The 18023-nt window shown below is 46.1% G+C and overlaps 2 protein-coding genes across 6 annotated transcripts in view; both read left to right on the forward strand.

Moving 5' to 3' along the window:
• The first annotated feature begins 240 nt into the window (after positions 1-240).
• RAB7A (RAB7A, member RAS oncogene family) overlaps positions 241-18023 on the forward strand; it is a 66809-nt gene continuing 49026 nt past the window's right edge. The window contains exons 1-2 of one of the 4 annotated variants that reach the window (XM_060180328.1): positions 316-367; positions 17498-17583. The gene's annotated coding sequence lies outside the window, so the exon portion shown is untranslated. Of the gene's footprint in view, positions 475-17497; positions 17584-18023 lie in introns of all 4 variants that reach the window. The other 3 variants (XM_060180327.1, XM_007531622.3, XM_060180326.1) reach the window with 3 other exon arrangements.
• LOC103121119 (heterogeneous nuclear ribonucleoprotein A1-like) overlaps positions 317-18023 on the forward strand; it is a 30806-nt gene continuing 13099 nt past the window's right edge. The window contains exons 1-2 of one of the 2 annotated variants that reach the window (XM_060180324.1): positions 317-367; positions 17498-17583. The gene's annotated coding sequence lies outside the window, so the exon portion shown is untranslated. Of the gene's footprint in view, positions 368-423; positions 475-17497; positions 17584-18023 lie in introns of those variants that run through there. The other variant, XM_060180323.1, reaches the window with a different exon arrangement.

Here is an 18023-nt window from a genome sequence, read left to right on the forward strand (position 1 = left end):
CCTCGCCCCCGCCGCATTCCTCGGCCCTCAGAATGGCTGAGGCGACCGTCTGTGCGTCCAACATGGTGCCGCCCGGCTCGCTCGGCGTCTCCGACATGGCGGCGGCCACCGGGGGGGCAGACATGTTTGCACCACGTGGCGCCGGCCCGCGCCCAGGCGGCCGGAGCGTGACGCGGCGTGGAGGCGGGGCCTCTCTCCGCAGCCTCGGCGTCCGGCGTCTCGTGACGAGCACTTCCGCTCGGGGCGGCGGCGGCGGCGGAAGTGGGAGCGGAGTCGGAGTCTTGGCCATAAAGGCGGCGGCGGCGGCGGCGTTGGCGGCGTTGGCGGCGGCGGCGTAGGCGGCTGGCGCGAGCGGAGGAGCTCACTGGTACCCGAGGTTCCACTTCTCCCGTCCCCCCACCTCCCCTCGCACCTCTTCTTCGGCGGGAGCCCTCGCGACGCGCCCGGCCCGGAGCCCTCAGCGGAGCGGCCGCGGTGAGCAGCGCGCCCGGCCCGGCCGGCGGCCTGGCCGCCTTCCCCTCCCCCGCCGCAGCCCCTCGGCCGCCGGGCCTCGCGTCGGCCCCGGTTTGGGCCGGGTGCCCGGGCCTCGCGGGCTAGGGGAGCGGGTCTGGGCCGCGCCCGCCGGGGAGGGGTCAGAGGTCGTCGGGCGTCCCCTCAGGCCGGGCAGCCGCCCCGGGGTTCTCGGCCCCCCGACGCCTCGTTTCTCGGCGGCCGCGAAGCCGGAGCGCCGGGGCGGGTTTTGACGCGGGTGACCGCCGGGCTGGGCGGGGGGAGGGGTGTAGGCCTCGGGCCGCGGCGGGCCGACCGAGTGGCCCGGACCGACCTCCGCCGCCGCCCGTGGACGCTCCGGGGATAGGCCCCCGGGGCCGAGCCGCCTTCCCGTCGGTCCCTTCGGCCGGAAAGCCGGGCCCCGTTAGCGAGAGAGGCTCCCCGACGGACGGCCGCCGCGGCCTGGCGGCGCGTCAGGTCACGTGGTCCGGGCCGCCGCGATCGCTCGCTCGCGCTCGAGTGAGACGCGGCGGGGGGCGGGGGGCGGCCGGGCGCTTTTTGTCCCGAGCGGGCTCCCGTCCTCGCCGCCTCAAGTTTTTTTTTTTTTTTTCCCCCCCCAAACTTCTGGCGGGGCCGGGCGGGCCCCATAGCTCACCCGGGAGGGGGCCCGCTTTGTTCCGCGCGAATCCGCGCTGGGGGAAGCCTGGGTGCTGTGGGGCCTTCCTTTACTTCTGCCTCAGTTTCTGTCTGAAAAAGCAAAATACGTAAACTAAAAAGGAAAAACCCAAAATCAGACCGAAAAAAACAAACCAACACAAAACCCCAACGCCGAGCTCATCGGATCGGAGGGGAGGTGTGTGTCCGCATCCCGCCCGGCCGCGACCCTGCCCCACGCCCACCCGGTAGGGGACAGTGGGACGTTGGGAACAGCAGCGGCGAACAGACGTTTGGCGCCCTCTGTCCGTTGGGCAGCCCACCACGCTGGCCTCTCGGCCCCAGTGCTGCGCCCTTCCCTTCCCTTCCCTTCCCTTCCCTTCCCTTCCCTTCCCTTCCCTTCCCTTCCCTTCCCTTCCCTTCCCTTGTGTATGTCTCGGGACCCGAACTGAGAGTTTGGGCTCTTTGTCCCGGGGTCACGCAGCTAGTAACGGTGGCCGGGGAGGAGGGCTAAGCCCAGGTGTGCGGCCTCCGGATACCCCTCGTGTGTGATGGACTGTGGCCGCCAGCTGTCTGTCTGTCCGCTTTTCTTTCTGCCGCTGTCCTTTCAACGCGCCTCTGCCTTCGTAGTTCAGTCTTAAAAGCCATCAAATAGCAAATACTGTTTGCACTTGTGACCTGGAACGGATTTTTTTTTTTTTTTTTATGCCACGGGACCTATGTATAGGTTGAGTTCTTGAATTGTGATAAATTTATCCGAGGTTTGAAATCATTTTGTTACTTTTCTAAGTGAGTTAGACTTCATGATCTTGCAGTGTGAACCTCTCTATTTTTAATTTCCTTTTGAGCATATGCCCTCTCCTCCATACAGCGGGTGAGACATCACAGTACTGTTTCACCATTGTAAGGCTTTCTGTTTGTGTGGTGTGGTGTGCTGTCTCCCGAACATTGTGGAAAGCCTCTTAAAACCTTAGTTCACGAGTGCCCAGCCAATTGGTTCTTAATTTCTGTTGAGAATCCTGTAACTTCTCTTTGGATTCTGAACGAACAGCCTCTTGTCTCTTGTGACTCGAGCAGCTGATTAGCCACATGATTTCCCATCCTTGGATTAATAAATTCTCTTATTAGTACTTGTCTCTTCAGACTTGGGAGAGCTTGTTCACTTGGGTCTAAGAAGTGGGAAATGAGTTCATCTGAATATCCTGTCCAAATTAAAATTTAGTACTCACCACCCTGTTGTGTCCGTTTTTTTTTTTTTTTTTTCTTTTTGAACTTTGCTACTCAATTGTATGTGAATGAGTAATAAGTATGGTAGCCTTAACTAATGTTTTTATTTAGAGGAGAGTAATGAGGAGCTCTTCCTCATTCACCAGATGTTTTTTAGTAGCTTCCATGTATCAGTCATTACTGGGGATTGACTCAGGGAGGTAAGCATGGTTCTCGTCTTCAAGAAATTTTCAGATGCTGAGTGGTCATGGCCAGGAATTCTGTTGTGGTATAGCTTGGCTGATGAATTTGTCAAGAGTTCTTTCTTGTAGCAATCCTGACTAGTATTCTGGCTGACTTGTAGGTCTTGGTAAATTTAACAGCATTTGTTAGACTTAGTTTTGAAAAGAATAAAAGTGCTGTAGTGTCTTAATTGGTCCTATCCCTGGAAGAATAACTTTTCAGCACTTTGCTTTAGTGGCTTCGTTGTTCACTTAGGGAAGGGTCCATGTAAATGCTGTTTTGCACTGCAGGTGTTAGTGTTTTTTGAGCAAAGGCATGTTTGGCATGTTGGATTTTTTTTTTTTAATTCCCTTTTGTGGCTCTTGTTTTATTGTTGTAGTTGTTATTGTTGTTGATGTTATTGCTGTTGGATAGGACAGAGAAATGGAGAGAGGAAAGACATCTGCAGACCTGCTTCACCCCCCTCCCCCTTTGCAGGTGGGGAGCCGGGAGCTTGAACCCGGATCCTTGCGCCAGTCCTTGCACTTCATGCCATGTTCTCTTAACCCACTGGGCTACCGCCCTACCATCAAAGAAAAAAAAAAAAACAGAGTAGTGCTTGGCTTTGGCTAATGGTGGTGTGGGGGACTGAACCTGGGACTTTGGAGCTTCAAGTATGAGAGTCTCTTTGCATAACCATTATGCTATCTATCCCTGCCCTGGAGAAAAAAAATTTTTTTTTAGTGTTTTTATTTTTTAATTTTTTAGTGGATAGAGACAGAGAAATTACCCTACTTCACCACTTGTGAAGCTTTCCCCCTGCAGGTGGGGACCAGGGACTTGAACCTGGGTCCTTGGGCACTTACTGTGTACCACAACCTGGCCCCTTTAAGAAAAAAATTGAATTCTGTGTGGTCTGGGAGGTGGTGCAGTGGATAAAGCATTGGACTCTAAGCATGAGGTCCTGAGTTCAATCCCTGGCAGCACATGTACCAGAGTGATGTCTGGTTCTTTCTCCTGTTTTCCTCATTAATAAATATATTTTAAAAAATTGATGTAGTGCTTACCAGTCACAGTACCAGTATCATGCTAGGTAAAAACCATGTCCCACAGCTGTCCTCCCTGTTTAAAAGTAGATTTGACTTTTGGATTTGTGGTAGAACTACATGAGTAAACAAGAGAGTGGAATGTAGACAGCACTCTAAAAATAGTTTGATTAGTATATATCTTCAGGTAACTGTAAGCAACTATTTTGGGGGGGAAGAACGTATGTGTTCTACACTAGAGCTGGCAAGTGTGTGCCAACTAAACCCCCAAACTCCATAGTCAGCATTCCTCCATAGTGAACTGACTTTGAATTGAATTTCTGCCAAGTGAAGCCACATTTTTTCTTTCACCAGAGCACTGCTCAGTTCTCCCTTATTGATCTCATCTTCGGAAGGAGAATAAAGCTTTAGAAATTTAACTGTCCTTCCCTCCTCCCCGATGTTTGTGGCTACTGGCTTTCTGTTTACCCTCGGTTCCTACTTGAGGTGCCCGTTGCATGCTTAGGTGCCCATTCCTGTGTGCTGTCAGACACTCGTTGATGCCCTCTAATAACTGTAGTTGGCTAAAGAAACGATTTGCTCCGTGTCAAAATTTAGACATTTGCTCGCATGTCTTCCTCCACTTCTTCCTTCCCCACATATGGCACCAAATGTGGAAAACTAGTTTGCATTTATGTTTGAAATTAAAAAAATATATTTTTACTTTTACCAGAGCACTGCTCAGCTCTGGCGAATGGTGGTGTGGGGGATTGAACCTGAGATCTGAGATCTTGGAGCCTCAGGCAGGAAAGTCTTTGCATAATCATACTATCCCCCCCCACCCCTGGAGATTTCTTAATGGTGGTTGTGGTCAATGTAATTGACAATCAAAGGTAAAAGTGTGTTGGGTGAAATCAGATCAGGTTTTTTAGCAGTGTCTCCAGCTAGTTCCAGTTTTAGTACTCTTAGGCTGTGATTTCCAAATTTAAGAATAGCTACTTGGAAAATGTCTCTGGGGGAGGAAGAAAGCTGGGGGTTGGTTCCAGTGATGACATACAGTATTGGCCTTACTCATTTGTCTGGAGAGGCAGATCTTAACGTAGGGAGCTCAAACCTTGCCCAGGGTTCTCTGTTGGTGATGTCATAACTTCTCTGGAGATCAGTCTGACTGACTTTGTGGTCCATTTCCTGATGCCCTAGGACCAGGGACTTCGGCAGTATTAGGACTTCTAAACTTGCTGATCTGAAAATGTGCTTTAGTGGGATTGCTGCCAGATACAGTAAAGGTACTTCTCTTCTCCCCTACCCATTCAAGTAGAGGCAGCTCAGTTTAGAAATACTTTAGAAAATGCATGGTAAATAGTTGTCATTGGTGTCCAACCTTTACTTTTGTGTGCAACTTCAATTTTAAGAATTATCTTTTTTTAAATTAATTATCTTAAAAAGAAGACATTAACAAAACCATAGGATAGGAGGGATACAACTCCACACAGGTCCCATCACCAGATCTCTATATCCCATCCCCTCCCCTGATAGCTTTCCCATTCTCTATCCCTCTGGGAGTATGGACCCAAGGTCATTGTGGGTTGCAGAAGGTGGAAGGTCTGGCTTCTGTAATTGCTTCCCCAAGAATTGATTAACTTTTGAGGTTTTAATTTTGAAAGTGTAAGTCCAAGCTATAATGATAGGTTATTTTAAGTATATAATATACATTACTTTTTTTTTTTTTTTTTTTTTTAAGATAGAGACAAGTATAGCAAATGAAAGAGACTACAGGACCAAAGTTCCTTCAGCTTGGTAGGGCCAGGCTTGGACTTGAGGTTGCATACATGGCAAAGCAGCATACCTGTGTAAGTGAGCTATTTTCCTGGCCCCACAACGATTTAGCCTTGAAAACAAGTGATGGGGCTGGTAAAACAGTGCAGTTGGATAGTGTACCTGCTTTACCATGCATGCTAACAGCCTGGGCTTGAGCCTGGCCCTGCTGTGTGGGAGGAAGTGCTGTGGTGGTTTTCTTTCCCTCTCTCTCTATATTTATTTATTCCCTTTTCTTGCCCTTGTTTTATTGTTGTAGTTCTTGTTGTTATTGATGTCATTGTTGTTGGATAGGACAGAGAAATGGAGAGAGGAGGGGAGACAGTGGGAGAGAGACAGACACCTGCAGACCTGCCTCACCGCCTGTGAGCTACTCCATTATATGTGGAGAGCCGGGGCTTGAATCCGGATCCTTAACGCTGGTCCTTTGTGCCACCTGCTCTTAACCCGCTGCGCTGCTGCCGGACTCCCTTCTTCCTCTCTCTGTGTTGTGTGTGTCTCCCCACCACTGCCACTAGGGTTATCACCCTGCATGATCTCACCACTCCGGGCAGCCATTTTTTTTCTTTCCTCTAGAGGGGAGGGAGAGATAAAAGCAGTGGAAGAAGGAGTTTTGACTTCGCTCCTGCAGGATGTCCTGTGTAGTGGCCCAGAACTATAATCTAGGTCCTCATGCATGGTAAATGTGTACTATAAAACCAAAATGGGCAGGGTGGTGGCACACCTGCCTGAGCACACGTTACAGTGCTCAAGGGCCTGGGTTTGAGCCCCCACTCCTCAACCTGCATGGGAAAGCTTTGCAAGTGTCTCTCTGTCTTTCTCCCTCTCTATCATCGCCATCTCCCTTAACTTCTTGCTGTCTCTATGCAATAAATGAAGATTATAATAAATAAAACCACAACCAAAGCTGCTAACAGCATAGATTTAGTGGAAAACGACATCCATACACTGAGATCTGAGGACCCCCAAATAGTGCTGGACTATCTGGCGGGGTTTCAGCTCTGGCTGTGCTGGTGCTCGGTATTGAACCTGGGATTTTAGAGTCTTAGGCATGAGAATTTATTTGAATAACCATTATGCTCCCCCCCCTTTTTTTTTAGGGGAGAGAGGGGAAGCAGAGTACTACAACATACACAATTCAGGGATTGCAGGCCTGGCATGAGGCAGTTGCCCTGTATTTGCGATGCCACCTTCTAGGCTGCAAGAGCTGCTCTTAAATGTATTAAAGAGCATTATTGGTGTTTCTGTAGAAACCTTCGCACATACTTACCTTTAAATGCTTTTTAACATTTGTGGTGCTTACAGTTTCCATAGGGTTTTATTTGGTGCTCACAACTCCATAGGCTTGGAGGGTAAGCATTTATTTCTGCATCAGAAAGCTGAAGGCTGGGTGGTCAGATGATCCGCCTACTAGAATTCTAATCTAGGTCTGCTGGAACACAGCACAGTGCCTCTTAAACACTATTACTTTAGAGGCCTCAACATTTGACTCCGTAAAAGTTTCTCCTAGTACCTTTTATTTAAAATGGCACTTCTCTCTGATTTTATTAATTAACTGGAAGATCAGAGTGTTCACTTTCTTCCCATGAATGTATACTTTAGTGATTGGTTTTAATGAGACTGAGTTAATATGTGAAGATTAACCAGACACCTTCCTAGATCTTTGACCTCCAGACTTCTCAGTGACTGATGGGAATCAAGAAACTATTTTTCAAATGTTTAGTGTGACAGGTGAAGAACTTGATGTATCCAGTTTCAGAATAAGGTTTGTTTGCCATGGAGGTGATACTGGACAAAGTACTGAATTCACTTCTGCCTCCGGGTTATTGTTGGTGTTCAGTGCCAATATTATTAATCCGCCACTTTTTTTGTCTCATTTTTTTGATAGGGCAGAGAAATTGAGAGGGGAAGATAGAAAGGGAGAAAGCGGGTCCGGGCGATAGCGCAGCCGATTAAGCGTATGTGGCACATACTGCAAGGACAGGCGTAAAGATCCTGGTTCGAGCCCCCACCTCCCCACCTGCATGGGGTCCCTTCGCAGACGACATCAAGGGCAACAAAATGGGGAAAAAATGGCTTCTAGGAGCAGTGGATTCGTTGTGCAGGCACTTCTTCTAGCGTTTGCCAGTGCAGGCACTGAGCCCCACCAATAACCCTGGAGGCCAAAAAATCAGAAAAGGGAGAAAGACACTTGTAGACTTGGGTCACTGCTTGTAAAGCATCCCCACTGCCGATGGGGAATGGGGACTCTAGCGCGGGTCCTGGCACCTAGTACTATGTGTACATAATCAGGTGCGCTATCACCAGCCCATATATATATTTATTCCCTTTTGTTGCCCTTGATTTATTGTTATTGATGTCGTCAATGTTGGCTATAGGACAGAGAAATGGAGAGAGGAGGGGAAGACGGGGAGAGAGAGAGACTTGCAGACCTGCTGTACCGCTTGTGAAGCAATTCTCCTACAGGTGGGGGGCTGGGGGCTCAACCAATATATATTTTCCATAGTTTTTTAAAATATTTTTTTTATTATTGGTTAAAGATAGAAATTGAGAGGAGAGGGAGAGAGACGCCTGCAGCCCTGCTTCACCACTGGTGATCTTTCTCCCTGCAGGTAGGACCAGAAACTTGATTTGGGTCCTTCCACATTGAAATGTGTGTTCAACAAGGTGCGGCACCACCCAGCCCCATAAAATCCATTTTTAACATGGTGCTGTGGAAGTCATTCCCAGAGGCTGTTCTGTGATTTCGCTTTTTTAAAAAAATATTTATTTATTCCTTTTTGTTGCCCTTGTTTTATTGTTGTAGTTACTGTTGTTATTGATGTTGTCGATGTTGGATAGGACCGCGAGAAATGGAGAGAGGAGGGAAGACAGGGAGAGATAGACACCTGCAGACTTGCTACACTGCTTGTGAAGCGACTCCCCTGCAGGTGGGGAGCCGGGGGTTCATACAAGGATCCTCGTGCCAGTCCTTGAGCTTTGCACCATGTGCACTTAGCCTGTTGCGCTACTGCCCGACTCCTGTGGTTTCACTTTTTCTTTTTTAATGTTTTACTTATGAGAAAGGAGACAGAAAGAGCCAGACATCGCTCTGGTACATGTGCTGTCAGGGATTGAACTCAGGACCTCATGCTTGAGAAGCCAGCACTTTATCCACTGCGCCATCTCCTGGACCATGTGGTTTCACTTTTAATTTAAAATTTTTTATATTTATTTATTTCCCCTTTTGTTGCCCTTGTTTTTATTGTTGTTATTGATAGGACAGAGAAATGCAGAGGGGGGGAGAGAAAGACACCTGTAGACCTGCTTCACCCCCTGTGAAGGGACAACCCTGCAGGTGGGGAGCCGGGGGCTCAAACCGGGATCCTAATGCCCGTCTTTGTGCTTTGCACCACCTGCGCTTAACCCGCTGCCTGTAATTTCACTCTTTAAGGGAGTCATGAAGTAGCTGACTACAGAGCCTAGCAGCTCAGAAACTCCAGGTTCTTTGACACCAAAAATGCCAAGATGGTGGAGACCAGACACCATTGCTTTTGAAGAACTATTTGCTCATTTCATGAGATACCACCTAAGAGCACCACTTTGACATATGCTGTGCTGGTGCTTACTAGCTTTCTAGTCAGAAATTTAAAAAGTGTATTTTCCTTTGACGGTATGCAAAGGCAGTTTCGAAAGTTGTTTCATCAGTTTACACTTCCACCAACAGTACTTGAAAGTTCTGGCTAGTCCACATCTCCCCCCAGATTTCTTTTTTTTTTGGTCTTGCAGCCTGTTTACTTACCATGGTCAACAACCATAGAGTTGGAGGGAAGCACAAAATGTGTCATGGGTTGAGTCTGTTGCCTGTGAGTTATACTTACAGGCACTGGGGGGGTTGGGAAAGCAGAATGGCTCTGTCTAATGAGCAGGTAGTCCTATGCCCTCATGGAATCAGTTTTCAAGGGGAAAAAAATTTTTTTGTTTCGTTTGACAAGACAAAGTGAGGGGAGAGAGACACCTGCACCATGATTTCGCCACTCATGAAGCTTCCTCCTGCAAGTGGGTGGCTTGAAGCATGGTCCTAAACCAGGTGTGCAACCACCCAGCCATTATTTATTTATTTATTCATTCATTTATTTTTACCAGAGTGCGAATAATCTCTGTCTTATATTGGTGTGGGGGGATTGAACCTGGGGCTTTGGAGCTTCGGGCTTGAGAGTGAGTCTCTTTGCATGACCATTGTGCTATCTCCTCCATCCATGATTTAGTATTTTCCATAGAGACAATCAGCAATCAGAAATCAAGAGGGAGGGGGTCGGGCGGTGGCGCAGTGGGTTAAGCGCATGTGGCGCAAAGCGCAGGGACCGGCGTAAGGATCCCGGTTCGAGCCCCCGGCTCCCCACCTGCAGGGGAGTCGCTTCACAGGCGGTGAAGCAGGTCTGCAGGTGTCTATCTTTCTCTCCCCTTCTCTGTCTTCCCCTCCTCTCTCCATTTCTCTCTGTCCTATCTAACAACGAATTGGGTCAACAAGGGCAATAATAATAGCCACAACGAAGCTACAACAAGGGCAACAAAAGAGGGGGGGGAAATGGCCTCCAGGAGCGGTGGATTCATGGTGAAGGCACCGAGCCCAGCAATAACCCTGGAGGAGGAAAAATAAATAAATAAATAAATTTAAAAAAAAAAGAAAAAGAAATCAAGAAGGAAGGGATACTAGGGAGAGACACCCGCAACACTGCTTCACTCACAAAGCTTTCCTTCTGCATATGGGGACTAGGCACTTGAACCCGGCCTGGATCCTTGCACATTGTAACACGTGCTCGCTCAACCAGGAGCACTACTACCATAAGTAAATTAGTTAATTTTTTCCACCAGAACACACTGCTCAGCTCTGACAATAGGTGTTGCTAGGGTTGAGCCTGTGACTTAGGACCTTCGGACAGGCATGAAAACCATTTTGCATAGCCATTAAGCTATCTCTACCACCCAGAACATGTGCATGTGATACGGGGATCAAAGCTGGGTTCTCATTGTTAGTGCCCTAGCCACTGCATGACCTCCCAAACTGCTGTGGATTTTTGAGTTCTTTAAAAATTGAATTTCCTTCTACTCATGCTAGAATAGGTCTATTTTGCATGTTCTGGCTGACTAGTATTAGTTGATGTTTAACTTACCTTTGACTGATCATGAACTTTGTACAGGTACTTTATTTTATCTTAATTTTATTTAGTGTTGGGGATCAATCCAGGACTCCACATTTGCCATGTGTCTGAGCTGCTTCCCTGGCTCAGTTTACTCTGTGTCCTTATAGAGGGGAGAGGCAGGAGAGGACTGCCAAAAGACCTCTTCATTGTCCATGAAGTTCCCTTTGGTGATGTTCATGGCGCCATGCTCTGTGTGGCGCTAGGGATTGAATCCAGGACTTTGTGTTGTAAGATGTGTCGACTCATGCACTCAGCTATCTCTAGGAATGTGTATCCTACTAACCTCCCTCCCTCCCTTTTTTTTTTTCTCTCTGGTAACCAGTGCTATTTATTTTTTTTAATTCAGAGAAGGTGAGACACAACAGCACTTAGTGGAGGGCTTGAACCAGGGCTGCACACACAGTCCTCATGAGCCTGCTGTCTCTCCAGCCTATCTATGTTCATACTCTTGAGATTGCCCCTGACTTTTGCAATATCCTAACCGACAGCCTCTTAGCCATTTGAAAAGCCATCCACCTTCACAGAGCCCTGCCCCTTAATTTCTTTAGAAGGTCAAGGGTGATCTCACTATTGGTAGAGTTTTTCCTTAAAAGAACTCACATCTAAATTGCTGAAACAGTGTCTTAGGTTTAAAGTGAATGGTTCTCTGTTGACCTGAATAATTTGGGTGCTACTCCCATACATGGAAGATTTATTTTATGAGAGACACTGTAGGTTACTGCTCCAGTTAGTGTAGCACAATCCTGGCCATTATACATGCAGATATAGTGAATCACTTCTCAAACCACTAACTTGATTTAAAAAATATTTATTTAGGGTGGGGGTAGATAGCATAATGATGATGCAGAGACTCTCATGCCTGAGGCTCCGGAAGTCCCTGGTTCAATCCCCCTGCACCACCATAAGCCAGAGCTATGCAGTGCTTTTGGTGTTTCTTGCTGTGTGTCTCTGCATCTCTCTCAAAAATAAAATAAATAAAATACTTAAATTATTTAAAGGGGGCCGGGTCATGGTCCCCTAGTTAAACACACACTACAGTGTGCAAGGACCTGGGTTCAAGCCCCTGGTCTCCACCTGCAAGGGGAAAGAGTCATGAGTGGTGAAGAATTGCAGGTGTCTTTCTGTCCCCTCTCAATTTTTCTGTCTGTTCCCAATAATAAATAACATTTAAAAGATTAAAGATAAATTATTTTAATGAGACAGAACAAGACCAGAGCACTATTCAGCTCTGAATTATTGTGGTGCTGGGGGTTGAACCTGGGACCTCAGGCATGAAAGACTTGTATAACCATTAACCTACTTCCCCTGCTGTAATTTGCTTTTTTTTTTTTTTAATAACTTTTTGGGTGGGGGTATAGCATAATAGTTATGCAAAGAGACTTTCATGCCTCAGGCTCTCAAGTTCCAGGTTCAATACCCCATACCACCATAAGCCAGAGTTGAGCAGTGCTTGGTGGTAATAAAAATAATAATAACTATTTCCTTGTCAGTACATAATTAAAAATAATTATTTTGCATGGTACGGGAGATGGCGCAGAAGATAAAGCACTGGACTCTTCAAGCATGAGGTTCCCTTCAGCACATGTACCAGAGTGATGTCTAGTTCATTCTCTCTCATTTATTTATTTATTTATTTACTCCCTTTTGTTGCTTTTGTTGTGGTTATTGTTAATGAATTCGTCATTGTTGGATAGCACCGAGAGAAATGGAAAGGAAGGGAAGACAGAGGGGGGAGAGAAAAATAGACACGTGCAGACCTGCTTCACTACCTGTGAAGGAAGGGACTCCCCTGCAGGTGGGGAGCCAGGGGCTCGAACCAGGATCCTTATGCCGGATCTTGCGCTTCACGCCACGTGCACGTAACCCACTGCATTACCACCCAACTCCCTCTATCTCTCCTTTTTTAAAAAAAATTATTTATTATTGGATAGAGAGAGAATTTGATAGAGGAGGGGGATGGAGAAGGAGAGAGACACCAGCAGCTCTGCTTCAACATTCATGAAGATTTCCCCTGCAGGTGGGGACCAAGGGCTTGAACCTGGGCCCTTATTCAGTCTGAAGTGTGCGCTCAGCCAGGTGCGCCACTGCATGGCCCCTCTCCTATCTTTTACTATCATTATCTTCATTTATTGGGTAGAGGCAGCCAGAAATCAAGAGGGAAGGGGAGGAATAGAGAGGGAGAGGGAGAGAGGCCTGGCAGCACTGCTTCACCACTTGTGAAGCTTTCCCCCTGCAGGTGGGGACCGGGGACCGGGGACTTGAACCTGGGTTCTTGCGCACTGTAATGTGCGTTCAACCAGGTGCATCACCACCTGGTGTGAGTTGCCTCTTTTCCTTTAAAGCCCCTTGTGAACAAGGTTTTTCTTTAACCCGAGTTATGAACTATATAGCCAAGAACAGTGACTTGAGTATTTTAAACATAACTATTTTGTTTCTCTTGACTTGGGTTGGTTGATGCAGAAACTTCTGGAACCACAGATAACCGTTGTCTTCTTTTTCTGTATTTTTTTTTTTAGATTTTATTTATTTATTAATGAGAAAGACAGGAGAGAGAAAGAACCAGACATCACTTTGATGACATTTACTGCCAGGGATGGAACTCAGGACCTCATGCTTGAGAGTCCACTGCTTTAGTTACTGCGCTACCTCCCGGACCACTGGGTTTCTTCTTATACGTAGGCCTTTCCTATCCCAGAGACAATTTTTTTAAATTGTTTTTTTCTTTTATCTCTATTTCCTTTTGTTGCCCTTTATTATTATTGTTATAGTTGTTGTTGTTGTTGGATAGGACAGAGAGAAATGGAGAGAAGACAGAGGGGGGTTGAGAAAGACAGACACCTGCAGACCTGCATCACCGCCTATGAAGCGACTCCTTTGCAGGTGGGGAGTCGGGCTTGAACTGGGATCCTTATGCTTAGCGAGCGCCACCTGCGCTTAACCCTCTGCGCTACCGCCCGACTCCCTCCCAGAGACAATTTAAGAAAGATTCTCATTTTGTGTGCGCGCGTGTTTTTTGGCGGCCCCCCCCCCCAGGGTTTTTACTGGGCCTTGGGTGCCCCACTAGGAATTCACTGCTCCTTGTGGCCACTCCCTCCCCCCATTTTTTTACTGGATACAACAGAAATTGAGAGAGATAGGGAAGATGGAGATAGAGACACTTGCAGACCAGTTACACTTCTTGTGAAAGTGACCCTACTTAGGTTGGGAGTGGGGGCTTGAACTGGGTTCCCTGCGTGGTTCATTGCAATTCGTATGAAGTGTGCTTAACCCGGTGTGTGCCACTGACTGACCCCATTGATTATTTTTACCAGAACACTGCTCAGTTTTGGCTTTTGGTAGTGTCTACCTTTTGGTAGGGCTAGCACCTGGGACTTAGAGTCAATGCAGCCTTTTCGCATAACCATTATGCTGTCTTCTCCAGCTTTTTTTTTTTTTTTTTAAGAATTTATTCATGAGAGAGACAGGAGGAGAGAAAGAACCAGACATCACTCTGTTACGCATGCTGCCAGGAATAGAACTAGAATAGAACTCACGGTTGAGAATCACACTAGGTGTGATTCTCTGAGTGCTTTATCCACTGTGCCACCTCCCAGACCACCACCTCCAGCTCTTAAATTTAATGTTTATATCACTTTGAAGCATTTCATGCGTTACTATCTTCGTGTTCCTTTCTTGCAATACTTAAGCGTAGTTACTTCATTAAAATAGTTTTTTTCTTTTTTGTCTCCAGAGTTATCACTGGGGCTCAGTGCCTGCACTATGAATACTGCTCCTGGAGGCCATTTTTTTCCATTTTAATTGACATTGTTGTTGGATAGGATAGCAAGAAGTCAAGAGAGGAGGGGAAGTTGGGGAGAGAAAAACACCTGCAGACCTGCTTCACCACTTGTGAAGTGACCCCCTGCAGGTGGGGAGCTGGGGGCTCAAACTGGGATCTAACTTTTTTTTTAATATTTATTTTATTTATTTATTCCCTTTTGTTGCCCTTGTTGTTTTATTGTTGTTGTCGTCATTGTTGGATAGGACAGAGAGAAATGAAGAGAGGAGGGGAAGACAGAGAGGAGGAGAGAAAGATAGACACCTGCAGACCTGCTTCACCGCCTGTGAAGCGACTCCCCTGCAGATGGGGAGCCAGGGTTTGAACTGGTATCCTTATGCCGGTCCTTGTGCTTTGCGCCACGTGCGCTTAACCCGCTGCACTACAGCCTGACTCCCCTAACTTTTTTTAGTCAGCACTCTCAGCTCTGGCTTGTGGTGTAGGGGATTGAACATGGGACTTTGGAGCCTCAGGCACGAGTGTGTTTTTGCATAACCATTATACTATCTGTCCCTTCAGTTCATTTATTTTTAATGAAAGAGATAGAAAGATAACAGAGACAGATACAGACAGGAGCACTGCTCAGTGCTGGCTTGGGGTGCTGCAGATAGAACTCGTGACCTTGGAGCCTCAGATGTGAAGTCTTTTGCATAACTTGCAAACTGTGGGGCTGTCTTCTCCCAACCCCACAGTTATTTCATAAGCTCACTCCAGGTGAATGCTTTCTGTCACTAATCACATAAGGTGCAGATTCTGTTTGTCACTACATGAGGGGGTCAGGCAGTGGTGTGCCTTCAAAGTTACGCACACATAGTAACATGCTCAAGGATCTGGGTTCAAGTCCCCGTTCTCCACCTGCAGGGGGTGAAGCTTCATGAGGTTTGCAGGTGTCTCCATCTTTTTCTCCCCTCTCAATTTCTTTTGTCCAATAAAAAAGATAAAGGAGAGAAAAGGGGGATGGATGATGGCTGCTTGGAGTGGTGGATTTATAGTGACAGCACCAAGCCCCAGTGTAATTAAAAAAAAAAGGTTGGGATGTGGTGAAACCTTTTCTCTGATTTTTTTTTTTTTTTTTTGGGTGGCAGCGGGGGGATTACTTGTAACATGAGGAAATTTATTTTCAGAGATGGAGATGATTTTTTCAGTCCTAGGTTGTAGGACTTTTGAAAGAACATTAGTATAAATTGGGAAGAACTACTGTTCTTTTCACAGGAAATTACTCTGGGACTGCCAGCTATTTTTTCTCTTGCTTGGTGTCTTTTAAAGGTATAGCTAATTATTTTTGCATGAAATCATGCATAGAATAGTCTTCTGTAAGGGCCGAGTCCTGTGGCTGTGGTTCTATTTCAGTATTTGATCATTAGAGAGGTGGCAGCTTTTGAAAAACTCCACTTGGGACTCTGGTGGCTTTAGTGATGACTGAAAGTAAAGAGCTTGTACTGGAGGTTCCTCCTTTGATTTCTGGCATCAAAAGACAAATGGATGGAATATGGAAGATAAAGCGATGTTTTGATGTGTCTAGAATCTTAACGGGGCGGGGGGGGATTCTACAAAGTTCCTGTCCTAGAGAAATCTGTTTGCCTAAGGCATAAGGAGCCAGCAAAAAGGGATGGTGTAGTATGAAATATTTGATAGATGTCAGGACAGTGTTCTTTTGTATTGTATGGATAGGTAATGATATTGGGTAAGTCCAGTGGTACAGGACACCTTGAAAACAAGCTTTTATCTCATTTGAGTAAGTCCTATGTAGAACTAATGAACTGTGAACTGCTTTGTTTTGACTCTTACCCCCCCAGAATCAAAGAATTAAACCTAATAAACACAAATAGCATAACTTAATCTGTACCTTATGTCAGATCAGCTACATATTTTAAACATCTTTTGAACATTTTCAAACTTTAAAATTTTTATTTGCTAGGACAGAGAAATTCAGAAGGAAGGGGGAGTGGGTAGTGAAAGAGAAGTGGGGTGGTGAAATGCCTGCAGCCCTGCTTTACCACTCATGAAACTTTTCCTTTGCAGGTTGGATTTGAATTGGGTCCCTGCGTGTGGTGCCGTGCTTTTAACCAGGTGTGCCACAGTTTAGCCCCATAACCGCACATCTGTTTACTTAGGTTTACTGTGCCGTGACTTCACAACATGTGCAGTTCCACCACTCCTGGGCTGGTACTTTCATCCTTTTTTTTTTTTTTTTAAAGAATTTATTCTTAAACTCGGGACCTCATGATTGAGAATCCAATACTTTATATACTGTGCCACCTCCGGGACCTACCTACCTCTCTTTCTCTCTTTTTTAATTTTCATATGGTCAAAGAGGGAGGCAGCACTCCCACCATCCATGTAATTTCCACTGTTAACTGTATTGCTCTCATGCCGTGCTGAGGCTTATACATAGTAAGGTATGCTCACTACTGAGTGAGTCTCCTGGCCGTTAGGAAATGTGAGAATATTCACTAATAGTACACAGAAGGCTGCCTGATACTTTGAAGTTGAGAGCAAGCAACTTGATTGGGAAAAATGTCAAGTGCAGGAGGTAAATGGCTTTAGAACTAACAAAATGTGATAAGGGATTAATACTCAGAATATTTAAACATTTTGAAACTCAAGAACAGTGTTATTAAAATGGAGGATCTAAATACACATTCCCCCAAAGATATTCAAATGGTTAGTATGTATATAAAATGTATAACATAATGTTAGACATTAGGAAAATAGAAATCAAATCAACAAGAACATAATTACTTGTAGCTCCTTCTTTTGGCAAGGATGTGGAGAAATCGGATCCCCCATGTACTGCTGGTGGGAATATAAATGGTACGATCGCTGTGGGAAGCAGTTCTGGTAGTTCCTTAAAAAGTGCAGATGTGTTGGAGATGATGACTCAACAGTTAGAACTTTGATGCTGTGGTCTCTCCCTCAGTTATTCTGCCTCTCTTCTACTCAAAAGAGAAAGTTCAGTGTACAGTCACTTTATGTCCAGAGGTTTCACACTAGACATTTACTCTGAAGATTTGAAACTAGAATCTCAAACAAGATACTCATACATTGATTTTTGTTGTTGTTCTTTTCTTTTCCCCCATCTCCAGGACTTCACTGCTCCAGGCTGACTTGCAGATAGAAAGCAAGAGAGAGAGGGAAAGAAACCGCAACACCTGAAGCTTCCTTCAAACCGGTGGGGGCTGGGCTCAAATCTGGATTGGGAACATGGCAAAGTAGCTCACCATCCACGAGCTGTTTTGCTGTTCATAGTTTGGGATTTTATGGAATTTCCTTCTTGTAGACATGATTGATTGTTAAGTTTATTCTTACTCCTGCTGTTGGTCACAGCAGTCAAACAAATAATCTGTGTCTTCATCAGTAAATGGATGCGTAAACTATGGTATCTACATAACTTATTCACCATATACAGGGTTGAAAGTTCTGATGCATGCTATAGTACTAATGAACTTTGAAGATATGCCATGTGAAGTGAGCCAAGCATTAAATTTCAAGTTTGTATGATGCCCCCCCCAATGGAGAACTGTGTCTTAATCAGTATAGTTTTTGTTTGCCACGATGAAAAAATGCTGGAAATGGTGATGGTTGCCTGCTGATATTCTTACAAATGAGGAA

This window comes from Erinaceus europaeus, chromosome 21 (genome assembly GCF_950295315.1).
Source record: "Erinaceus europaeus chromosome 21, mEriEur2.1, whole genome shotgun sequence".
NCBI lineage: Eukaryota > Metazoa > Chordata > Mammalia > Eulipotyphla > Erinaceidae > Erinaceus > Erinaceus europaeus.